The 17654-nt window shown below is 44.6% G+C and overlaps 44 non-coding genes across 44 annotated transcripts; all 44 read right to left on the bottom strand.

The window, feature by feature from the left end:
- Window positions 1-305: 305 nt before the first annotated feature.
- trnal-cag (transfer RNA leucine (anticodon CAG)) lies at window positions 306-388 on the bottom strand. The gene has a single exon. It is a non-coding gene; the product is annotated as a tRNA-Leu (tRNA).
- A 288-nt stretch (window positions 389-676) lies between these two features.
- trnal-aag (transfer RNA leucine (anticodon AAG)) lies at window positions 677-759 on the bottom strand. Its single transcript has one exon. It is a non-coding gene; the product is annotated as a tRNA-Leu (tRNA).
- Window positions 760-1098: 339 nt separating this feature from the next.
- trnal-cag (transfer RNA leucine (anticodon CAG)) lies at window positions 1099-1181 on the bottom strand. The gene has a single exon. It is a non-coding gene; the product is annotated as a tRNA-Leu (tRNA).
- A 288-nt stretch (window positions 1182-1469) lies between these two features.
- Window positions 1470-1552, bottom strand: trnal-aag (transfer RNA leucine (anticodon AAG)). Its single transcript has one exon. It is a non-coding gene; the product is annotated as a tRNA-Leu (tRNA).
- Window positions 1553-1889: 337 nt separating this feature from the next.
- Window positions 1890-1972, bottom strand: trnal-cag (transfer RNA leucine (anticodon CAG)). Its single transcript has one exon. It is a non-coding gene; the product is annotated as a tRNA-Leu (tRNA).
- A 288-nt stretch (window positions 1973-2260) lies between these two features.
- Window positions 2261-2343, bottom strand: trnal-aag (transfer RNA leucine (anticodon AAG)). Its single transcript has one exon. It is a non-coding gene; the product is annotated as a tRNA-Leu (tRNA).
- Window positions 2344-2682: 339 nt separating this feature from the next.
- Window positions 2683-2765, bottom strand: trnal-uag (transfer RNA leucine (anticodon UAG)). The gene has a single exon. It is a non-coding gene; the product is annotated as a tRNA-Leu (tRNA).
- A 300-nt stretch (window positions 2766-3065) lies between these two features.
- trnal-cag (transfer RNA leucine (anticodon CAG)) lies at window positions 3066-3148 on the bottom strand. Its single transcript has one exon. It is a non-coding gene; the product is annotated as a tRNA-Leu (tRNA).
- Window positions 3149-3484: 336 nt separating this feature from the next.
- trnal-cag (transfer RNA leucine (anticodon CAG)) lies at window positions 3485-3567 on the bottom strand. Its single transcript has one exon. It is a non-coding gene; the product is annotated as a tRNA-Leu (tRNA).
- Window positions 3568-3855: 288 nt separating this feature from the next.
- Window positions 3856-3938, bottom strand: trnal-aag (transfer RNA leucine (anticodon AAG)). The gene has a single exon. It is a non-coding gene; the product is annotated as a tRNA-Leu (tRNA).
- A 339-nt stretch (window positions 3939-4277) lies between these two features.
- On the bottom strand, window positions 4278-4360 carry trnal-cag (transfer RNA leucine (anticodon CAG)). The gene has a single exon. It is a non-coding gene; the product is annotated as a tRNA-Leu (tRNA).
- Window positions 4361-4646: 286 nt separating this feature from the next.
- trnal-cag (transfer RNA leucine (anticodon CAG)) lies at window positions 4647-4729 on the bottom strand. The gene has a single exon. It is a non-coding gene; the product is annotated as a tRNA-Leu (tRNA).
- Window positions 4730-5026: 297 nt separating this feature from the next.
- On the bottom strand, window positions 5027-5109 carry trnal-aag (transfer RNA leucine (anticodon AAG)). The gene has a single exon. It is a non-coding gene; the product is annotated as a tRNA-Leu (tRNA).
- A 339-nt stretch (window positions 5110-5448) lies between these two features.
- Window positions 5449-5531, bottom strand: trnal-cag (transfer RNA leucine (anticodon CAG)). Its single transcript has one exon. It is a non-coding gene; the product is annotated as a tRNA-Leu (tRNA).
- Window positions 5532-5819: 288 nt separating this feature from the next.
- Window positions 5820-5902, bottom strand: trnal-aag (transfer RNA leucine (anticodon AAG)). Its single transcript has one exon. It is a non-coding gene; the product is annotated as a tRNA-Leu (tRNA).
- Window positions 5903-6239: 337 nt separating this feature from the next.
- On the bottom strand, window positions 6240-6322 carry trnal-cag (transfer RNA leucine (anticodon CAG)). Its single transcript has one exon. It is a non-coding gene; the product is annotated as a tRNA-Leu (tRNA).
- Window positions 6323-6619: 297 nt separating this feature from the next.
- Window positions 6620-6702, bottom strand: trnal-aag (transfer RNA leucine (anticodon AAG)). Its single transcript has one exon. It is a non-coding gene; the product is annotated as a tRNA-Leu (tRNA).
- A 339-nt stretch (window positions 6703-7041) lies between these two features.
- Window positions 7042-7124, bottom strand: trnal-cag (transfer RNA leucine (anticodon CAG)). Its single transcript has one exon. It is a non-coding gene; the product is annotated as a tRNA-Leu (tRNA).
- Window positions 7125-7412: 288 nt separating this feature from the next.
- On the bottom strand, window positions 7413-7495 carry trnal-aag (transfer RNA leucine (anticodon AAG)). The gene has a single exon. It is a non-coding gene; the product is annotated as a tRNA-Leu (tRNA).
- A 339-nt stretch (window positions 7496-7834) lies between these two features.
- trnal-cag (transfer RNA leucine (anticodon CAG)) lies at window positions 7835-7917 on the bottom strand. Its single transcript has one exon. It is a non-coding gene; the product is annotated as a tRNA-Leu (tRNA).
- A 288-nt stretch (window positions 7918-8205) lies between these two features.
- trnal-aag (transfer RNA leucine (anticodon AAG)) lies at window positions 8206-8288 on the bottom strand. Its single transcript has one exon. It is a non-coding gene; the product is annotated as a tRNA-Leu (tRNA).
- A 337-nt stretch (window positions 8289-8625) lies between these two features.
- On the bottom strand, window positions 8626-8708 carry trnal-cag (transfer RNA leucine (anticodon CAG)). Its single transcript has one exon. It is a non-coding gene; the product is annotated as a tRNA-Leu (tRNA).
- A 297-nt stretch (window positions 8709-9005) lies between these two features.
- Window positions 9006-9088, bottom strand: trnal-aag (transfer RNA leucine (anticodon AAG)). The gene has a single exon. It is a non-coding gene; the product is annotated as a tRNA-Leu (tRNA).
- A 336-nt stretch (window positions 9089-9424) lies between these two features.
- trnal-cag (transfer RNA leucine (anticodon CAG)) lies at window positions 9425-9507 on the bottom strand. The gene has a single exon. It is a non-coding gene; the product is annotated as a tRNA-Leu (tRNA).
- A 288-nt stretch (window positions 9508-9795) lies between these two features.
- trnal-aag (transfer RNA leucine (anticodon AAG)) lies at window positions 9796-9878 on the bottom strand. Its single transcript has one exon. It is a non-coding gene; the product is annotated as a tRNA-Leu (tRNA).
- Window positions 9879-10217: 339 nt separating this feature from the next.
- On the bottom strand, window positions 10218-10300 carry trnal-uag (transfer RNA leucine (anticodon UAG)). The gene has a single exon. It is a non-coding gene; the product is annotated as a tRNA-Leu (tRNA).
- Window positions 10301-10600: 300 nt separating this feature from the next.
- trnal-cag (transfer RNA leucine (anticodon CAG)) lies at window positions 10601-10683 on the bottom strand. The gene has a single exon. It is a non-coding gene; the product is annotated as a tRNA-Leu (tRNA).
- Window positions 10684-11022: 339 nt separating this feature from the next.
- On the bottom strand, window positions 11023-11105 carry trnal-cag (transfer RNA leucine (anticodon CAG)). The gene has a single exon. It is a non-coding gene; the product is annotated as a tRNA-Leu (tRNA).
- A 288-nt stretch (window positions 11106-11393) lies between these two features.
- trnal-aag (transfer RNA leucine (anticodon AAG)) lies at window positions 11394-11476 on the bottom strand. The gene has a single exon. It is a non-coding gene; the product is annotated as a tRNA-Leu (tRNA).
- Window positions 11477-11815: 339 nt separating this feature from the next.
- trnal-cag (transfer RNA leucine (anticodon CAG)) lies at window positions 11816-11898 on the bottom strand. Its single transcript has one exon. It is a non-coding gene; the product is annotated as a tRNA-Leu (tRNA).
- A 288-nt stretch (window positions 11899-12186) lies between these two features.
- trnal-aag (transfer RNA leucine (anticodon AAG)) lies at window positions 12187-12269 on the bottom strand. Its single transcript has one exon. It is a non-coding gene; the product is annotated as a tRNA-Leu (tRNA).
- Window positions 12270-12608: 339 nt separating this feature from the next.
- On the bottom strand, window positions 12609-12691 carry trnal-cag (transfer RNA leucine (anticodon CAG)). Its single transcript has one exon. It is a non-coding gene; the product is annotated as a tRNA-Leu (tRNA).
- A 288-nt stretch (window positions 12692-12979) lies between these two features.
- Window positions 12980-13062, bottom strand: trnal-aag (transfer RNA leucine (anticodon AAG)). Its single transcript has one exon. It is a non-coding gene; the product is annotated as a tRNA-Leu (tRNA).
- Window positions 13063-13401: 339 nt separating this feature from the next.
- Window positions 13402-13484, bottom strand: trnal-cag (transfer RNA leucine (anticodon CAG)). Its single transcript has one exon. It is a non-coding gene; the product is annotated as a tRNA-Leu (tRNA).
- A 288-nt stretch (window positions 13485-13772) lies between these two features.
- Window positions 13773-13855, bottom strand: trnal-aag (transfer RNA leucine (anticodon AAG)). Its single transcript has one exon. It is a non-coding gene; the product is annotated as a tRNA-Leu (tRNA).
- Window positions 13856-14192: 337 nt separating this feature from the next.
- trnal-cag (transfer RNA leucine (anticodon CAG)) lies at window positions 14193-14275 on the bottom strand. The gene has a single exon. It is a non-coding gene; the product is annotated as a tRNA-Leu (tRNA).
- Window positions 14276-14563: 288 nt separating this feature from the next.
- trnal-aag (transfer RNA leucine (anticodon AAG)) lies at window positions 14564-14646 on the bottom strand. Its single transcript has one exon. It is a non-coding gene; the product is annotated as a tRNA-Leu (tRNA).
- A 339-nt stretch (window positions 14647-14985) lies between these two features.
- Window positions 14986-15068, bottom strand: trnal-cag (transfer RNA leucine (anticodon CAG)). Its single transcript has one exon. It is a non-coding gene; the product is annotated as a tRNA-Leu (tRNA).
- Window positions 15069-15365: 297 nt separating this feature from the next.
- On the bottom strand, window positions 15366-15448 carry trnal-cag (transfer RNA leucine (anticodon CAG)). Its single transcript has one exon. It is a non-coding gene; the product is annotated as a tRNA-Leu (tRNA).
- A 297-nt stretch (window positions 15449-15745) lies between these two features.
- trnal-aag (transfer RNA leucine (anticodon AAG)) lies at window positions 15746-15828 on the bottom strand. The gene has a single exon. It is a non-coding gene; the product is annotated as a tRNA-Leu (tRNA).
- Window positions 15829-16167: 339 nt separating this feature from the next.
- On the bottom strand, window positions 16168-16250 carry trnal-cag (transfer RNA leucine (anticodon CAG)). Its single transcript has one exon. It is a non-coding gene; the product is annotated as a tRNA-Leu (tRNA).
- Window positions 16251-16538: 288 nt separating this feature from the next.
- trnal-aag (transfer RNA leucine (anticodon AAG)) lies at window positions 16539-16621 on the bottom strand. The gene has a single exon. It is a non-coding gene; the product is annotated as a tRNA-Leu (tRNA).
- Window positions 16622-16958: 337 nt separating this feature from the next.
- On the bottom strand, window positions 16959-17041 carry trnal-cag (transfer RNA leucine (anticodon CAG)). The gene has a single exon. It is a non-coding gene; the product is annotated as a tRNA-Leu (tRNA).
- A 297-nt stretch (window positions 17042-17338) lies between these two features.
- On the bottom strand, window positions 17339-17421 carry trnal-aag (transfer RNA leucine (anticodon AAG)). The gene has a single exon. It is a non-coding gene; the product is annotated as a tRNA-Leu (tRNA).
- Window positions 17422-17654: the final 233 nt, after the last annotated feature.

Below are 17654 nucleotides of genomic sequence, written 5' to 3'. Positions count from 1 at the left end.
GGTATGCTCGAAGGGCGATCAACACGACAATTCAAGAAGGAAAATAAGACTATTTGAACATAGCAAGAAGCAAAATTCAGCAGGTTTTCTGCAAATTACAGGTTGAGTTTGCATTCCGGCCATGGCCCCTTATAAATTGTTACCATAATAAGCTTTGAATGATTTTATTCTGGAGTACCACTGAACATGTCCCACAAATGTTATTGGCAAACTTGACAATAGACTCTTTTGTTCCGCCTCAAATGACATAAACTGCGCCTATTCCTGGCACTAACATGATGCACTCTCTTAAATGCAAAGAAATGTGTCAGAAGTGGGATTCGAACCCACGCCTCCAGGAGAGACTGTGACCTGAACGCAGCGCCTTAGACCGCTCGGCCATCCTGACTTCCACGAGCAGCGTGTGAGATGTCTTCGCATACGGTATGCTCAAAGGGCGAATCACGGTTGAAGGACAAGAGACTATTTGAACAGAGCAATAAGCAAAATTCAGCAGGTTTTCTGCCAAATTATGGGTTGAGTTTACCATTATAAGCTTTGAATGATTTTATTCTAGAGAACCACTCAACATGTCCCACCAATGTTGGCAAACTTGACCATAGACTCTCTTGTTCTGCCTCAAATGACACCTTTTCCTGGCACTAACATGATGCACTTTCTTAAATGCAAAGAAATCTGTCAGAAGTGGGGTTCGAACCCACGCCTCCAGGAGAGACTGCGACCTTAACGCAGCGCCTTAGACCGCTCGGCCATTCTGACTTCTATGAGCAAAGAGTGAAATGCGTCCGCAGGCGGTATGCTCGAAGGGCGATCAACACGACAATTCAAGAAGGAAAATAGACTATTTGAACATAGCAAGAAGCAAAATTCAGCAGGTTTTCTGCAAATTACGGGTTGAGTTTGCATTCCGGCCATGGCCCCCTTATTAATTGTTACCATAATAAGCTTTGAATGATTTTATTCTGGAGTACCACTGAACATGTCCCACAAATGTTATTGGCAAACTTGACAATAGACTCTTTTGTTCCGCCTCAAATGACATAAACTGCGCCTATTCCTGGCACTAACATGATGCACTCTCTTAAATGCAAAGAAATGTGTCAGAAGTGGGATTCGAACCCACGCCTCCAGGAGAGACTGCGACCTGAACGCAGCGCCTTAGACCGCTCGGCCATCCTGACTTCCACTAGCAGCGTGTGAGATGTCTTCGCATACGGTATGCTCAAAGGGCGAATCACGGTTGAAGGACAAGAGACTATTTGAACAGAGCAATAAGCAAAATTCAGCAGGTTTTCTGCCAAATTATGGGTTGAGTTTACCATTATAAGCTTTGAATGATTTTATTCTAGAGAACCACTCAACATGTCCCACCAATGTTGGCAAACTTGACCATAGACTCTCTTGTTCTGCCTCAAATGACACCTTTTCCTGGCACTAACATGATGCACTTTCTTAAATGCAAAGAAATCTGTCAGAAGTGGGGTTCGAACCCACGCCTCCAGGAGAGACTGTGACCTTAACGCAGCGCCTTAGACCGCTCGGCCATTCTGACTTCTATGAGCAAAGAGTGAAATGCGTCCGCAGGCGGTATGCTCGAAGGGCGATCAACACGACAATTCAAGAAGGAAAATAGACTATTTGAACATAGCAAGAAGCAAAATTCAGCAGGTTTTCTGCAAATTACGGGTTGAGTTTGCATTCCGGCCATGGCCCCCTTATTAATTGTTACCATAATAAGCTTTGAATGATTTTATTCTGGAGTACCACTGAACATGTCCCACAAATGTTATTGGCAAACTTGACAATAGACTCTTGTTCCGCCTCAAATGACATAAACTGCGCCTATTCCTGGCACTAACATGATGCACTCTCTTAAATGCAAAGAAATGTGTCAGAAGTGGGATTCGAACCCACGCCTCCAGGAGAGACTGCGACCTGAACGCAGCGCCTTAGACCGCTCGGCCATCCTGACTTCCACGAGCAGCATGTGAGATGTCTTCGCATACGGTATGCTCAAAGGGCAAATCACGGTTGAAGGACGGTAGACTATTTGAACAGAGCAATAAGCAAAATTCAGCAGGTTTTCTGCCAAATTATGGGTTGAGTTTACCATTATAAGCTTTGAATGATTTTATTCTAGAGAACCACTCAACATGTCCCACCAATGTTGGCAAGCTTGACCATAGACTCTCTTGTTCTGCCTCAAATGACACCTTTTCCTGGCACTAACATGATGCACTTTCTTAAATGCAAAGAAATCTGTCAGAAGTGGGGTTTGAACCCACGCCTCCAGGAGAGACTGCGACCTTAACGCAGCGCCTTAGACCGCTCGGCCATTCTGACTTCTATGAGCAAAGAGTGAAATGCGTCCGCAGGCGGTATGCTCGAAGGGCGATCAACACGACAATTCAAGAAGGAAAATAAGACTATTTGAACATAGCAAGAAGCAAAATTCAGCAGGTTTTCTGCAAGTTACGGGTTGAGTTTGCATTCCGGCCATGGCCCCTTATAAATTGTTACCATAATAAGCTTTGAATGATTTTATTCTGGAGTACCACTGAACATGTCCCACAAATATTATTGGCAAACTTGAAAATAGACTCTTTTGTTCCGCCTCAAATGACATAAACTGCGCCTATTCCTGGCACTAACATGATGCACTCTCTTAAATGCAAAGAAATGTGTCAGAAGTGGGATTCGAACCCACGCCTCCAGGAGAGACTGCAACCTAAACGCAGCGCCTTAGACTGCTCGGCCATCCTGACTTCCACGAGCAGCGTGTGAGATGTCTTCGCATACGGTATGCTCAAAGGGCGAATCACGGTTGAAGGACAAGAGACTATTTGAACAGAGCAATAAGCAAAATTCAGCAGGTTTTCTGCCAAATTATGGGTTGAGTTTGCCATTATAAGCTTTGAATGATTTTATTTTGGAGTAAAACTGAACATGTCCCACAAATGTTATTGGAAAACTTGACAATAGACTCTTTTGTTCCGCCTCAAATGACATAAACTGCGCCTATTCCTGGCACTAACATGATGCACTCTCTTAAATGCAAAGAAATGTGTCAGAAGTGGGATTCGAACCCACGCCTCCAGGAGAGACTGCGACCTGAACGCAGCGCCTTAGACCGCTCGGCCATTCTGACTTCTATGAGCAAAGAGTGAAATGCGTCCGCAGGCGGTATGCTCGAAGGGCGATCACGACAATTCAAGAAGGAAAATAAGACTATTTGAACATAGCAAGAAGCAAAATTCAGCAGGTTTTCTGCAAATTACGGGTTGAGTTTGCATTCCGGCCATGGCCCCTTATAAATTGATACCATAATAAGCTTTGAATGATTTTATTCTGGAGTACCACTGAACATGTCCCACAAATGTTATTGGCAAACTTGACAATAGACTCTTTTGTTCCGCCTCAAATGACATAAACTGCGCCTATTCCTGGCACTAACATGATGCACTCTCTTAAATGCAAAGAAATGTGTCAGAAGTGGGATTTGAACCCACGCCTCCAGGAGAGACTGTGACCTGAACGCAGCGCCTTAGACTGCTCGGCCATCCTGACTTCCACGAGCAGCATGTGAGATGTCTTCGCATACGGTATGCTCAAAGGGCAAATCACGGTTGAAGGACGGTAGACTATTTGAACAGAGCAATAAGCAAAATTCAGCAGGTTTTCTGCCAAATTATGGGTTGAGTTTACCATTATAAGCTTTGAATGATTTTATTCTAGAGAACCACTCAACATGTCCCACCAATGTTGGCAAGCTTGACCATAGACTCTCTTGTTCTGCCTCAAATGACACCTTTTCCTGGCACTAACATGATGCACTTTCTTAAATGCAAAGAAATCTGTCAGAAGTGGGGTTCGAACCCACGCCTCCAGGAGAGACTGCGACCTTAACGCAGCGCCTTAGACCGCTCGGCCATTCTGACTTCTATGAGCAAAGAGTGAAATGCGTCCGCAGGCGGTATGCTCGAAGGGCGATCAACACGACAATTCAAGAAGGAAAATAAGACTATTTGAACATAGCAAGAAGCAAAATTCAGCAGGTTTTCTGCAAGTTACGGGTTGAGTTTGCATTCCGGCCATGGCCCCTTATAAATTGTTACCATAATAAGCTTTGAATGATTTTATTCTGGAGTACCACTGAACATGTCCCACAAATATTATTGGCAAACTTGAAAATAGACTCTTTTGTTCCGCCTCAAATGACATAAACTGCGCCTATTCCTGGCACTAACATGATGCACTCTCTTAAATGTAAAGAAATGTGTCAGAAGTGGGATTTGAACCCACGCCTCCAGGAGAGACTGCGACCTGAACGCAGCGCCTTAGACCGCTCGGCCATCCTGACTTCCACGAGCAGCGTGTGAGATGTCTTCGCATACGGTATGCTCAAAGGGCGAATCACGGTTGAAGGACAAGAGACTATTTGAACAGAGCAAGAAGCAAAATTCAGAAGGTTTTCTGCCAAATTATGGGTTGAGTTTACCATTATAAGCTTTGAATGATTTTATTCTAGAGAACCACTCAACATGTCCCACCAATGTTGGCAAACTTGACCATAGACTCTCTTGTTCTGCCTCAAATGACACCTTTTCCTGGCACCAACATCATGCACTCTTAAATGCAAAGAAATGTGTCAGAAGTGGGATTCGAACCCACGCCTCCAGGAGAGACTGCGACCTGAACGCAGCGCCTTAGACCGCTCGGCCATCCTGACTTCCACGAGCAGCGTGTGAGATGTCTTCGCATACGGTATGCTCAAAGGGCGAATCACAGTTGAAGGACAAGAGACTATTTGAACAGAGCAATAAGCAAAATTCAGCAGGTTTTCTGCCAAATTATGGGTTGAGTTTACCATTATAAGCTTTGAATGATTTTATTCTAGAGAACCACTCAACATGTCCCACCAATGTTGGCAAACTTGACCATAGACTCTCTTGTTCCGCCTCACATGACATAAACTGCGCCTATTCCTGGCACTAACATGATGCACTTTCTTAAATGCAAAGAAATCTGTCAGAAGTGGGGTTTGAACCCACGCCTCCAGGAGAGACTGTGACCTTAACGCAGCGCCTTAGACCGCTCGGCCATTCTGACTTCTATGAGCAAAGAGTGAAATGCGTCCGCAGGCGGTATGCTCGAAGGGCGATCAACACGACAATTCAAGAAGGAAAATAGACTATTTGAACATAGCAAGAAGCAAAATTCAGCAGGTTTTCTGCAAATTACGGGTTGAGTTTGCATTCCGGCCATGGCCCCCTTATTAATTGTTACCATTATAAGCTTTGAATGATTTTATTCTGGAGTACCACTGAACATGTCCCACAAATGTTATTGGCAAACTTGACAATAGACTCTTTTGTTCCGCCTCAAATGACATAAACTGCGCCTATTCCTGGCACTAACATGATGCACTCTCTTAAATGCAAAGAAATGTGTCAGAAGTGGGATTTGAACCCACGCCTCCAGGAGAGACTGCGACCTGAACGCAGCGCCTTAGACCGCTCGGCCATCCTGACTTCCACTAGCAGCGTGTGAGATGTCTTCGCATACGGTATGCTCAAAGGGCGAATCACGGTTGAAGGACGGTAGACTATTTGAACAGACCAATAAGCAAAATTCAGCAGGTTTTCTGCCAAATTATGGGTTGAGTTTACCATTATAAGCTTTGAATGATTTTATTCTAGAGAACCACTCAACATGTCCCACCAATGTTGGCAAACTTGACCATAGACTCTCTTGTTCTGCCTCAAATGACACCTTTTCCTGGCACTAACATGATGCACTTTCTTAAATGCAAAGAAAACTGTCAGAAGTGGGGTTCGAACCCACGCCTCCAGGAGAGACTGCGACCTTAACGCAGCGCCTTAGACCGCTCGGCCATTCTGACTTCTATGAGCAAAGAGTGAAATGCGTCCGCAGGCGGTATGCTCGAAGGGCGATCAACACGACAATTCAAGAAGGAAAATAGACTATTTGAACATAGCAAGAAGCAAAATTCAGCAGGTTTTCTGCAAATTACGGGTTGAGTTTGCATTCCGGCCATGGCCCCCTTATTAATTGTTACCATAATAAGCTTTGAATGATTTTATTCTGGAGTACCACTGAACATGTCCCACAAATGTTATTGGCAAACTTGACAATAGACTCTTGTTCCGCCTCAAATGACATAAACTGCGCCTATTCCTGGCACTAACATGATGCACTCTCTTAAATGCAAAGAAATGTGTCAGAAGTGGGATTTGAACCCACGCCTCCAGGAGAGACTGCGACCTGAACGCAGCGCCTTAGACCGCTCGGCCATCCTGACTTCCACGAGCAGCATGTGAGATGTCTTCGCATACGGTATGCTCAAAGGGCAAATCACGGTTGAAGGACGGTAGACTATTTGAACAGAGCAATAAGCAAAATTCAGCAGGTTTTCTGCCAAATTATGGGTTGAGTTTACCATTATAAGCTTTGAATGATTTTATTCTAGAGAACCACTCAACATGTCCCACCAATGTTGGCAAACTTGACCATAGACTCTCTTGTTCCGCCTCACATGACATAAACTGCGCCTATTCCTGGCACTAACATGATGCACTTTCTTAAATGCAAAGAAATCTGTCAGAAGTGGGGTTTGAACCCACGCCTCCAGGAGAGACTGCGACCTTAACGCAGCGCCTTAGACCGCTCGGCCATTCTGACTTCTATGAGCAAAGAGTGAAATGCGTCCGCAGGCGGTATGCTCGAAGGGCGATCAACACGACAATTCAAGAAGGAAAATAGACTATTTGAACATAGCAAGAAGCAAAATTCAGCAGGTTTTCTGCAAATTACGGGTTGAGTTTGCATTCCGGCCATGGCCCCCTTATTAATTGTTACCATAATAAGCTTTGAATGATTTTATTCTGGAGTACCACTGAACATGTCCCACAAATGTTATTGGCAAACTTGACAATAGACTCTTTTGTTCCGCCTCAAATGACATAAACTGCGCCTATTCCTGGCACTAACATGATGCACTCTCTTAAATGCAAAGAAATGTGTCAGAAGTGGGATTCGAACCCACGCCTCCAGGAGAGACTGTGATCTGAACGCAGCGCCTTAGACCGCTCGGCCATCCTGACTTCCACTAGCAGTGTGTGAGATGTCTTCGCATACGGTATGCTCAAAGGGCGAATCACGGTTGAAGGACAAGAGACTATTTGAACAGAGCAATAAGCAAAATTCAGCAGGTTTTCTGCCAAATTATGGGTTGAGTTTACCATTATAAGCTTTGAATGATTTTATTCTAGAGAACCACTCAACATGTCCCACCAATGTTGGCAAACTTGACCATAGACTCTCTTGTTCTGCCTCAAATGACACCTTTTCCTGGCACTAACATGATGCACTTTCTTAAATGCAAAGAAATCTGTCAGAAGTGGGGTTCGAACCCACGCCTCCAGGAGAGACTGCGACCTTAACGCAGCGCCTTAGACCGCTCGGCCATTCTGACTTCTATGAGCAAAGAGTGAAATGCGTCCGCAGGCGGTATGCTCGAAGGGCGATCAACACGACAATTCAAGAAGGAAAATAGACTATTTGAACATAGCAAGAAGCAAAATTCAGCAGGTTTTCTGCAAATTACGGGTTGAGTTTGCATTCCGGCCATGGCCCCCTTATTAATTGTTACCATAATAAGCTTTGAATGATTTTATTCTGGAGTACCACTGAACATGTCCCACAAATGTTATTGGCAAACTTGACAATAGACTCTTTTGTTCCGCCTCAAATGACATAAACTGCGCCTATTCCTGGCACTAACATGATGCACTCTCTTAAATGCAAAGAAATGTGTCAGAAGTGGGATTCGAACCCACGCCTCCAGGAGAGACTGCGACCTGAACGCAGCGCCTTAGACCGCTCGGCCATCCTGACTTCCACTAGCAGCGTGTGAGATGTCTTCGCATACGGTATGCTCAAAGGGCGAATCACGGTTGAAGGACAAGAGACTATTTGAACAGAGCAATAAGCAAAATTCAGCAGGTTTTCTGCCAAATTATGGGTTGAGTTTACCATTATAAGCTTTGAATGATTTTATTCTAGAGAACCACTCAACATGTCCCACCAATGTTGGCAAACTTGACCATAGACTCTCTTGTTCTGCCTCAAATGACACCTTTTCCTGGCACTAACATGATGCACTTTCTTAAATGCAAAGAAATCTGTCAGAAGTGGGGTTCGAACCCACGCCTCCAGGAGAGACTGTGACCTTAACGCAGCGCCTTAGACCGCTCGGCCATTCTGACTTCTATGAGCAAAGAGTGAAATGCGTCCGCAGGCGGTATGCTCGAAGGGCGATCAACACGACAATTCAAGAAGGAAAATAGACTATTTGAACATAGCAAGAAGCAAAATTCAGCAGGTTTTCTGCAAATTACGGGTTGAGTTTGCATTCCGGCCATGGCCCCCTTATTAATTGTTACCATAATAAGCTTTGAATGATTTTATTCTGGAGTACCACTGAACATGTCCCACAAATGTTATTGGCAAACTTGACAATAGACTCTTGTTCCGCCTCAAATGACATAAACTGCGCCTATTCCTGGCACTAACATGATGCACTCTCTTAAATGCAAAGAAATGTGTCAGAAGTGGGATTCGAACCCACGCCTCCAGGAGAGACTGCGACCTGAACGCAGCGCCTTAGACCGCTCGGCCATCCTGACTTCCACGAGCAGCATGTGAGATGTCTTCGCATACGGTATGCTCAAAGGGCAAATCACGGTTGAAGGACGGTAGACTATTTGAACAGAGCAATAAGCAAAATTCAGCAGGTTTTCTGCCAAATTATGGGTTGAGTTTACCATTATAAGCTTTGAATGATTTTATTCTAGAGAACCACTCAACATGTCCCACCAATGTTGGCAAACTTGACCATAGACTCTCTTGTTCCGCCTCACATGACATAAACTGCGCCTATTCCTGGCACTAACATGATGCACTTTCTTAAATGCAAAGAAATCTGTCAGAAGTGGGGTTTGAACCCACGCCTCCAGGAGAGACTGCGACCTTAACGCAGCGCCTTAGACCGCTCGGCCATTCTGACTTCTATGAGCAAAGAGTGAAATGCGTCCGCAGGCGGTATGCTCGAAGGGCGATCACGACAATTCAAGAAGGAAAATAAGACTATTTGAACATAGCAAGAAGCAAAATTCAGCAGGTTTTCTGCAAATTACGGGTTGAGTTTGCATTCCGGCCATGGCCCCTTATAAATTGTTACCATAATAAGCTTTGAATGATTTTATTCTGGAGTACCACTGAACATGTCCCACAAATGTTATTGGCAAACTTGACAATAGACTCTTTTGTTCCGCCTCAAATGACATAAACTGCGCCTATTCCTGGCACTAACATGATGCACTCTCTTAAATGCAAAGAAATGTGTCAGAAGTGGGATTTGAACCCACGCCTCCAGGAGAGACTGTGACCTGAACGCAGCGCCTTAGACTGCTCGGCCATCCTGACTTCCACGAGCAGCATGTGAGATGTCTTCGCATACGGTATGCTCAAAGGGCAAATCACGGTTGAAGGACGGTAGACTATTTGAACAGAGCAATAAGCAAAATTCAGCAGGTTTTCTGCCAAATTATGGGTTGAGTTTACCATTATAAGCTTTGAATGATTTTATTCTAGAGAACCACTCAACATGTCCCACCAATGTTGGCAAGCTTGACCATAGACTCTCTTGTTCTGCCTCAAATGACACCTTTTCCTGGCACTAACATGATGCACTTTCTTAAATGCAAAGAAATCTGTCAGAAGTGGGGTTTGAACCCACGCCTCCAGGAGAGACTGCGACCTTAACGCAGCGCCTTAGACCGCTCGGCCATTCTGACTTCTATGAGCAAAGAGTGAAATGCGTCCGCAGGCGGTATGCTCGAAGGGCGATCAACACGACAATTCAAGAAGGAAAATAAGACTATTTGAACATAGCAAGAAGCAAAATTCAGCAGGTTTTCTGCAAGTTACGGGTTGAGTTTGCATTCCGGCCATGGCCCCTTATAAATTGTTACCATAATAAGCTTTGAATGATTTTATTCTGGAGTACCACTGAACATGTCCCACAAATATTATTGGCAAACTTGAAAATAGACTCTTTTGTTCCGCCTCAAATGACATAAACTGCGCCTATTCCTGGCACTAACATGATGCACTCTCTTAAATGCAAAGAAATGTGTCAGAAGTGGGATTTGAACCCACGCCTCCAGGAGAGACTGCAACCTAAACGCAGCGCCTTAGACTGCTCGGCCATCCTGACTTCCACGAGCAGCGTGTGAGATGTCTTCGCATACGGTATGCTCAAAGGGCGAATCACGGTTGAAGGACAAGAGACTATTTGAACAGAGCAATAAGCAAAATTCAGCAGGTTTTCTGCCAAATTATGGGTTGAGTTTGCCATTATAAGCTTTGAATGATTTTATTTTGGAGTAAAACTGAACATGTCCCACAAATGTTATTGGAAAACTTGACAATAGACTCTTTTGTTCCGCCTCAAATGACATAAACTGCGCCTATTCCTGGCACTAACATGATGCACTCTCTTAAATGCAAAGAAATGTGTCAGAAGTGGGATTCGAACCCACGCCTCCAGGAGAGACTGCGACCTGAACGCAGCGCCTTAGACCGCTCGGCCATTCTGACTTCTATGAGCAAAGAGTGAAATGCGTCCGCAGGCGGTATGCTCGAAGGGCGATCAACACGACAATTCAAGAAGGAAAATAAGACTATTTGAACATAGCAAGAAGCAAAATTCAGCAGGTTTTCTGCAAATTACGGGTTGAGTTTGCATTCCGGCCATGGCCCCTTATAAATTGTTACCATAATAAGCTTTGAATGATTTTATTCTGGAGTACCACTGAACATGTCCCACAAATGTTATTGGCAAACTTGACAATAGACTCTTTTGTTCCGCCTCAAATGACATAAACTGCGCCTATTCCTGGCACTAACATGATGCACTCTCTTAAATGCAAAGAAATGTGTCAGAAGTGGGATTTGAACCCACGCCTCCAGGAGAGACTGTGACCTGAACGCAGTGCCTTAGACTGCTCGGCCATCCTGACTTCCACGAGCAGCATGTGAGATGTCTTCGCATACGGTATGCTCAAAGGGCAAATCACGGTTGAAGGACGGTAGACTATTTGAACAGAGCAATAAGCAAAATTCAGCAGGTTTTCTGCCAAATTATGGGTTGAGTTTACCATTATAAGCTTTGAATGATTTTATTCTAGAGAACCACTCAACATGTCCCACCAATGTTGGCAAGCTTGACCATAGACTCTCTTGTTCTGCCTCAAATGACACCTTTTCCTGGCACTAACATGATGCACTTTCTTAAATGCAAAGAAATCTGTCAGAAGTGGGGTTCGAACCCACGCCTCCAGGAGAGACTGCGACCTTAACGCAGCGCCTTAGACCGCTCGGCCATTCTGACTTCTATGAGCAAAGAGTGAAATGCGTCCGCAGGCGGTATGCTCGAAGGGCGATCAACACGACAATTCAAGAAGGAAAATAAGACTATTTGAACATAGCAAGAAGCAAAATTCAGCAGGTTTTCTGCAAGTTACGGGTTGAGTTTGCATTCCGGCCATGGCCCCTTATAAATTGTTACCATAATAAGCTTTGAATGATTTTAATCTGGAGTACCACTGAACATGTCCCACAAATATTATTGGCAAACTTGAAAATAGACTCTTTTGTTCCGCCTCAAATGACATAAACTGCGCCTATTCCTGGCACTAACATGATGCACTCTCTTAAATGCAAAGAAATGTGTCAGAAGTGGGATTCGAACCCACGCCTCCAGGAGAGACTGCGACCTGAACGCAGCGCCTTAGACCGCTCGGCCATCCTGACTTACACAAGCAGCATGTGAGATGTCTTCGCATACGGTATGCTCAAAGGGCAAATCACGGTTGAAGGACGGTAGACTATTTGAACAGAGCAATAAGCAAAATTCAGCAGGTTTTCTGCCAAATTATGGGTTGAGTTTACCATTATAAGCTTTGAATGATTTTATTCTAGAGAACCACTCAACATGTCCCACCAATGTTGGCAAGCTTGACCATAGACTCTCTTGTTCTGCCTCAAATGACACCTTTTCCTGGCACTAACATGATGCACTTTCTTAAATGCAAAGAAATCTGTCAGAAGTGGGGTTCGAACCCACGCCTCCAGGAGAGACTGCGACCTTAACGCAGCGCCTTAGACCGCTCGGCCATTCTGACTTCTATGAGCAAAGAGTGAAATGCGTCCGCAGGCGGTATGCTCGAAGGGCGATCAACACGACAATTCAAGAAGGAAAATAAGACTATTTGAACATAGCAAGAAGCAAAATTCAGCAGGTTTTCTGCAAGTTACGGGTTGAGTTTGCATTCCGGCCATGGCCCCTTATAAATTGTTACCATAATAAGCTTTGAATGATTTTATTCTGGAGTACCACTGAACATGTCCCACAAATATTATTGGCAAACTTGAAAATAGACTCTTTTGTTCCGCCTCAAATGACATAAACTGCGCCTATTCCTGGCACTAACATGATGCACTCTCTTAAATGCAAAGAAATGTGTCAGAAGTGGGATTCGAACCCACGCCTCCAGGAGAGACTGCGACCTGAACGCAGCGCCTTAGACCGCTCGGCCATCCTGACTTACACAAGCAGCATGTGAGATGTCTTCGCATACGGTATGCTCAAAGGGCAAATCACGGTTGAAGGACGGTAGACTATTTGAACAGAGCAATAAGCAAAATTCAGCAGGTTTTCTGCCAAATTATGGGTTGAGTTTACCATTATAAGCTTTGAATGATTTTATTCTAGAGAACCACTCAACATGTCCCACCAATGTTGGCAAACTTGACCTTAGACTCTCTTGTTCTGCCTCAAATGACACCTTTTCCTGGCACTAACATGATGCACTTTCTTAAATGCAAAGAAATCTGTCAGAAGTGGGGTTCGAACCCACGCCTCCAGGAGAGACTGCGACCTTAACGGAGCGCCTTAGACCGCTCGGCCATTCTGACTTCTATGAGCAAAGAGTGAAATGCGTCCGCAGGCGGTATGCTCGAAGGGCGATCAACACGACAATTCAAGAAGGAAAATAAGACTATTTGAACATAGCAAGAAGCAAAATTCAGCAGGTTTTCTGCAAGTTACGGGTTGAGTTTGCATTCCGGCCATGGCCCCTTATAAATTGTTACCATAATAAGCTTTGAATGATTTTATTCTGGAGTACCACTGAACATGTCCCACAAATATTATTGGCAAACTTGAAAATAGACTCTTTTGTTCCGCCTCAAATGACATAAACTGCGCCTATTCCTGGCACTAACATGATGCACTCTCTTAAATGCAAAGAAATGTGTCAGAAGTGGGATTTGAACCCACGCCTCCAGGAGAGACTGCGACCTGAACGCAGCGCCTTAGACCGCTCGGCCATCCTGACTTCCACGAGCAGCATGTGAGATGTCTTCGCATACGGTATGCTCAAAGGGCAAATCACGGTTGAAGGACAAGAGACTATTTGAACAGAGCAATAAGCAAAATTCAGCAGGTTTTCTGCCAAATTATTGGTTGAGTTTACCATTATAAGCTTTGAATGATTTTATTCTAGAGAACCACTCAACATGTCCCACCAATGTTGGCAAGCTTGACCATAGACTCTCTTGTTCTGCCTCAAATGACACCTTTTCCTGGCACTAACATGATGCACTTTCTTAAATGCAAAGAAATCTGTCAGAAGTGGGGTTTGAACCCACGCCTCCAGGAGAGACTGCGACCTTAACGCAGCGCCTTAGACCGCTCGGCCATTCTGACTTCTATGAGCAAAGAGTGAAATGCGTCCGCAGGCGGTATGCTCGAAGGGCGATCAACACGACAATTCAAGAAGGAAAATAGACTATTTGAACATAGCAAGAAGCAAAATTCAGCAGGTTTTCTGCAAATTACGGGTTGAGTTTGCATTCCGGCCATGGCCCCCTTATTAATTGTTACCATAATAAGCTTTGAATGATTTTATTCTGGAGTACCACTGAACATGTCCCACAAATGTTATTGGCAAACTTGACAATAGACTCTTGTTCCGCCTCAAATGACATAAACTGCGCCTATTCCTGGCACTAACATGATGCACTCTCTTAAATGCAAAGAAATGTGTCAGAAGTGGGATTCGAACCCACGCCTCCAGGAGAGACTGCGACCTGAACGCAGCGCCTTAGACCGCTCGGCCATCCTGACTTCCACGAGCAGCATGTGAGATGTCTTCGCAGACGGTATGCTCAAAGGGCAAATCACGGTTGAAGGACGGTAGACTATTTGAACAGAGCAATAAGCAAAATTCAGCAGGTTTTCTGCCAAATTATGGGTTGAGTTTACCATTATAAGCTTTGAATGATTTTATTCTAGAGAACCACTCAACATGTCCCACCAATGTTGGCAAACTTGACCATAGACTCTCTTGTTCTGCCTCAAATGACACCTTTTCCTGGCACTAACATGATGCACTTTCTTAAATGCAAAGAAATCTGTCAGAAGTGGGGTTCGAACCCACGCCTCCAGGAGAGACTGCGACCTTAACGCAGCGCCTTAGACCGCTCGGCCATTCTGACTTCTATGAGCAAAGAGTGAAATGCGTCCGCAGGCGGTATGCTCGAAGGGCGATCAACACGACAATTCAAGAAGGAAAATAGACTATTTGAACATAGCAAGAAGCAAAATTCAGCAGGTTTTCTGCAAATTACGGGTTGAGTTTGCATTCCGGCCATGGCCCCCTTATTAATTGTTACCATAATAAGCTTTGAATGATTTTATTCTGGAGTACCACTGAACATGTCCCACAAATGTTATTGGCAAACTTGACAATAGACTCTTTTGTTCCGCCTCAAATGACATAAACTGCGCCTATTCCTGGCACTAACATGATGCACTCTCTTAAATGCAAAGAAATGTGTCAGAAGTGGGATTCGAACCCACGCCTCCAGGAGAGACTGCGACCTGAACGCAGCGCCTTAGACCGCTCGGCCATCCTGACTTCCACTAGCAGCGTGTGAGATGTCTTCGCATACGGTATGCTCAAAGGGCGAATCACAGTTGAAGGACAAGAGACTATTTGAACAGAGCAATAAGCAAAATTCAGCAGGTTTTCTGCCAAATTATGGGTTGAGTTTACCATTATAAGCTTTGAATGATTTTATTCTAGAGAACCACTCAACATGTCCCACCAATGTTGGCAAACTTGACCATAGACTCTCTTGTTCCGCCTCACATGACATAAACTGCGCCTATTCCTGGCACTAACATGATGCACTCTCTTAAATGCAAAGAAATGTGTCAGAAGTGGGATTCGAACCCACGCCTCCAGGAGAGACTGCGACCTGAATGCAGCGCCTTAGACCGCTCGGCCATCCTGACTTCCACTAGCAGCGTGTGAGATGTCTTCGCATACGGTATGCTCAAAGGGCGAATCACAGTTGAAGGACAAGAGACTATTTGAACAGAGCAATAAGCAAAATTCAGCAGGTTTTCTGCCAAATTATGGGTTGAGTTTACCATTATAAGCTTTGAATGATTTTATTCTAGAGAACCACTCAACATGTCCCACCAATGTTGGCAAACTTGACCATAGACTCTCTTGTTCCGCCTCACATGACATAAACTGCACCTATTCCTGGCACTAACATGATGCACTTTCTTAAATGCAAAGAAATCTGTCAGAAGTGGGGTTTGAACCCACGCCTCCAGGAGAGACTGCGACCTTAACACAGCGCCTTAGACCGCTCGGCCATTCTGACTTCTATGAGCAAAGAGTGAAATGCGTCCGCAGGCGGTATGCTCGAAGGGCGATCAACACGACAATTCAAGAAGGAAAATAAGACTATTTGAACATAGCAAGAAGCAAAATTCAGCAGGTTTTCTGCAAATTACAGGTTGAGTTTGCATTCCGGCCATGGCCCCTTATAAATTGTTACCATAATAAGCTTTGAATGATTTTATTCTGGAGTACCACTGAACATGTCCCACAAATGTTATTGGCAAACTTGACAATAGACTCTTTTGTTCCGCCTCAAATGACATAAACTGCGCCTATTCCTGGCACTAACATGATGCACTCTCTTAAATGCAAAGAAATGTGTCAGAAGTGGGATTCGAACCCACGCCTCCAGGAGAGACTGCGACCTGAACGCAGCGCCTTAGACCGCTCGGCCATCCTGACTTCCACTAGCAGTGTGTGAGATGTCTTCGCATACGGTATGCTCAAAGGGCGAATCACGGTTGAAGGACAAGAGACTATTTGAACAGAGCAATAAGCAAAATTCAGCAGGTTTTCTGCCAAATTATGGGTTGAGTTTACCATTATAAGCTTTGAATGATTTTATTCTAGAGAACCACTCAACATGTCCCACCAATGTTGGCAAACTTGACCATAGACTCTCTTGTTCTGCCTCAAATGACACCTTTTCCTGGCACTAACATGATGCACTTTCTTAAATGCAAAGAAATCTGTCAGAAGTGGGGTTCGAACCCACGCCTCCAGGAGAGACTGCGACCTTAACGCAGCGCCTTAGACCGCTCGGCCATTCTGACTTCTATGAGCAAAGAGTGAAATGCGTCCGCAGGCGGTATGCTCGAAGGGCGATCAACACGACAATTCAAGAAGGAAAATAGACTATTTGAACATAGCAAGAAGCAAAATTCAGCAGGTTTTCTGCAAATTACGGGTTGAGTTTGCATTCCTGCCATGGCCCCCTTATTAATTGTTACCATAATAAGCTTTGAATGATTTTATTCTGGAGTACCACTGAACATGTCCCACAAATGTTATTGGCAAACTTGACAATAGACTCTTGTTCCGCCTCAAATGACATAAACTGCGCCTATTCCTGGCACTAACATGATGCACTCTCTTAAATGCAAAGAAATGTGTCAGAAGTGGGATTCGAACCCACGCCTCCAGGAGAGACTGCGACCTGAACGCAGCGCCTTAGACCGCTCGGCCATCCTGACTTCCACGAGCAGCATGTGAGATGTCTTCGCATACGGTATGCTCAAAGGGCAAATCACGGTTGAAGGACGGTAGACTATTTGAACAGAGCAATAAGCAAAATTCAGCAGGTTTTCTGCCAAATTATGGGTTGAGTTTACCATTATAAGCTTTGAATGATTTTATTCTAGAGAACCACTCAACATGTCCCACCAATGTTGGCAAACTTGACCATAGACTCTCTTGTTCCGCCTCACATGACATAAACTGCGCCTATTCCTGGCACTAACATGATGCACTTTCTTAAATGCAAAGAAATCTGTCAGAAGTGGGGTTTGAACCCATGCCTCCAGGAGAGACTGCGACCTTAACGCAGCGCCTTAGACCGCTCGGCCATTCTGACTTCTATGAGCAAAGAGTGAAATGCGTCCGCAGGTGGTATGCTCGAAGGGCGATCAACACGACAATTCAAGAAGGAAAATAGACTATTTGAACATAGCAAGAAGCAAAATTCAGCAGGTTTTCTGCAAATTACGGGTTGAGTTTGCATTCCGGCCATGGCCCCCTTATTAATTGTTACCATAATAAGCTTTGAATGATTTTATTCTGGAGTACCACTGAACATGTCCCACAAAT

This window comes from Poecilia mexicana, unplaced genomic scaffold (assembly GCF_051168715.1).
Source record: "Poecilia mexicana isolate PSO_F unplaced genomic scaffold, ASM5116871v1 scaffold_17, whole genome shotgun sequence".
In the NCBI taxonomy this organism is placed as follows: Eukaryota; Metazoa; Chordata; class Actinopteri; order Cyprinodontiformes; family Poeciliidae; genus Poecilia; species Poecilia mexicana.
This window is presented reverse-complemented; position numbering and strand designations above follow the sequence as displayed.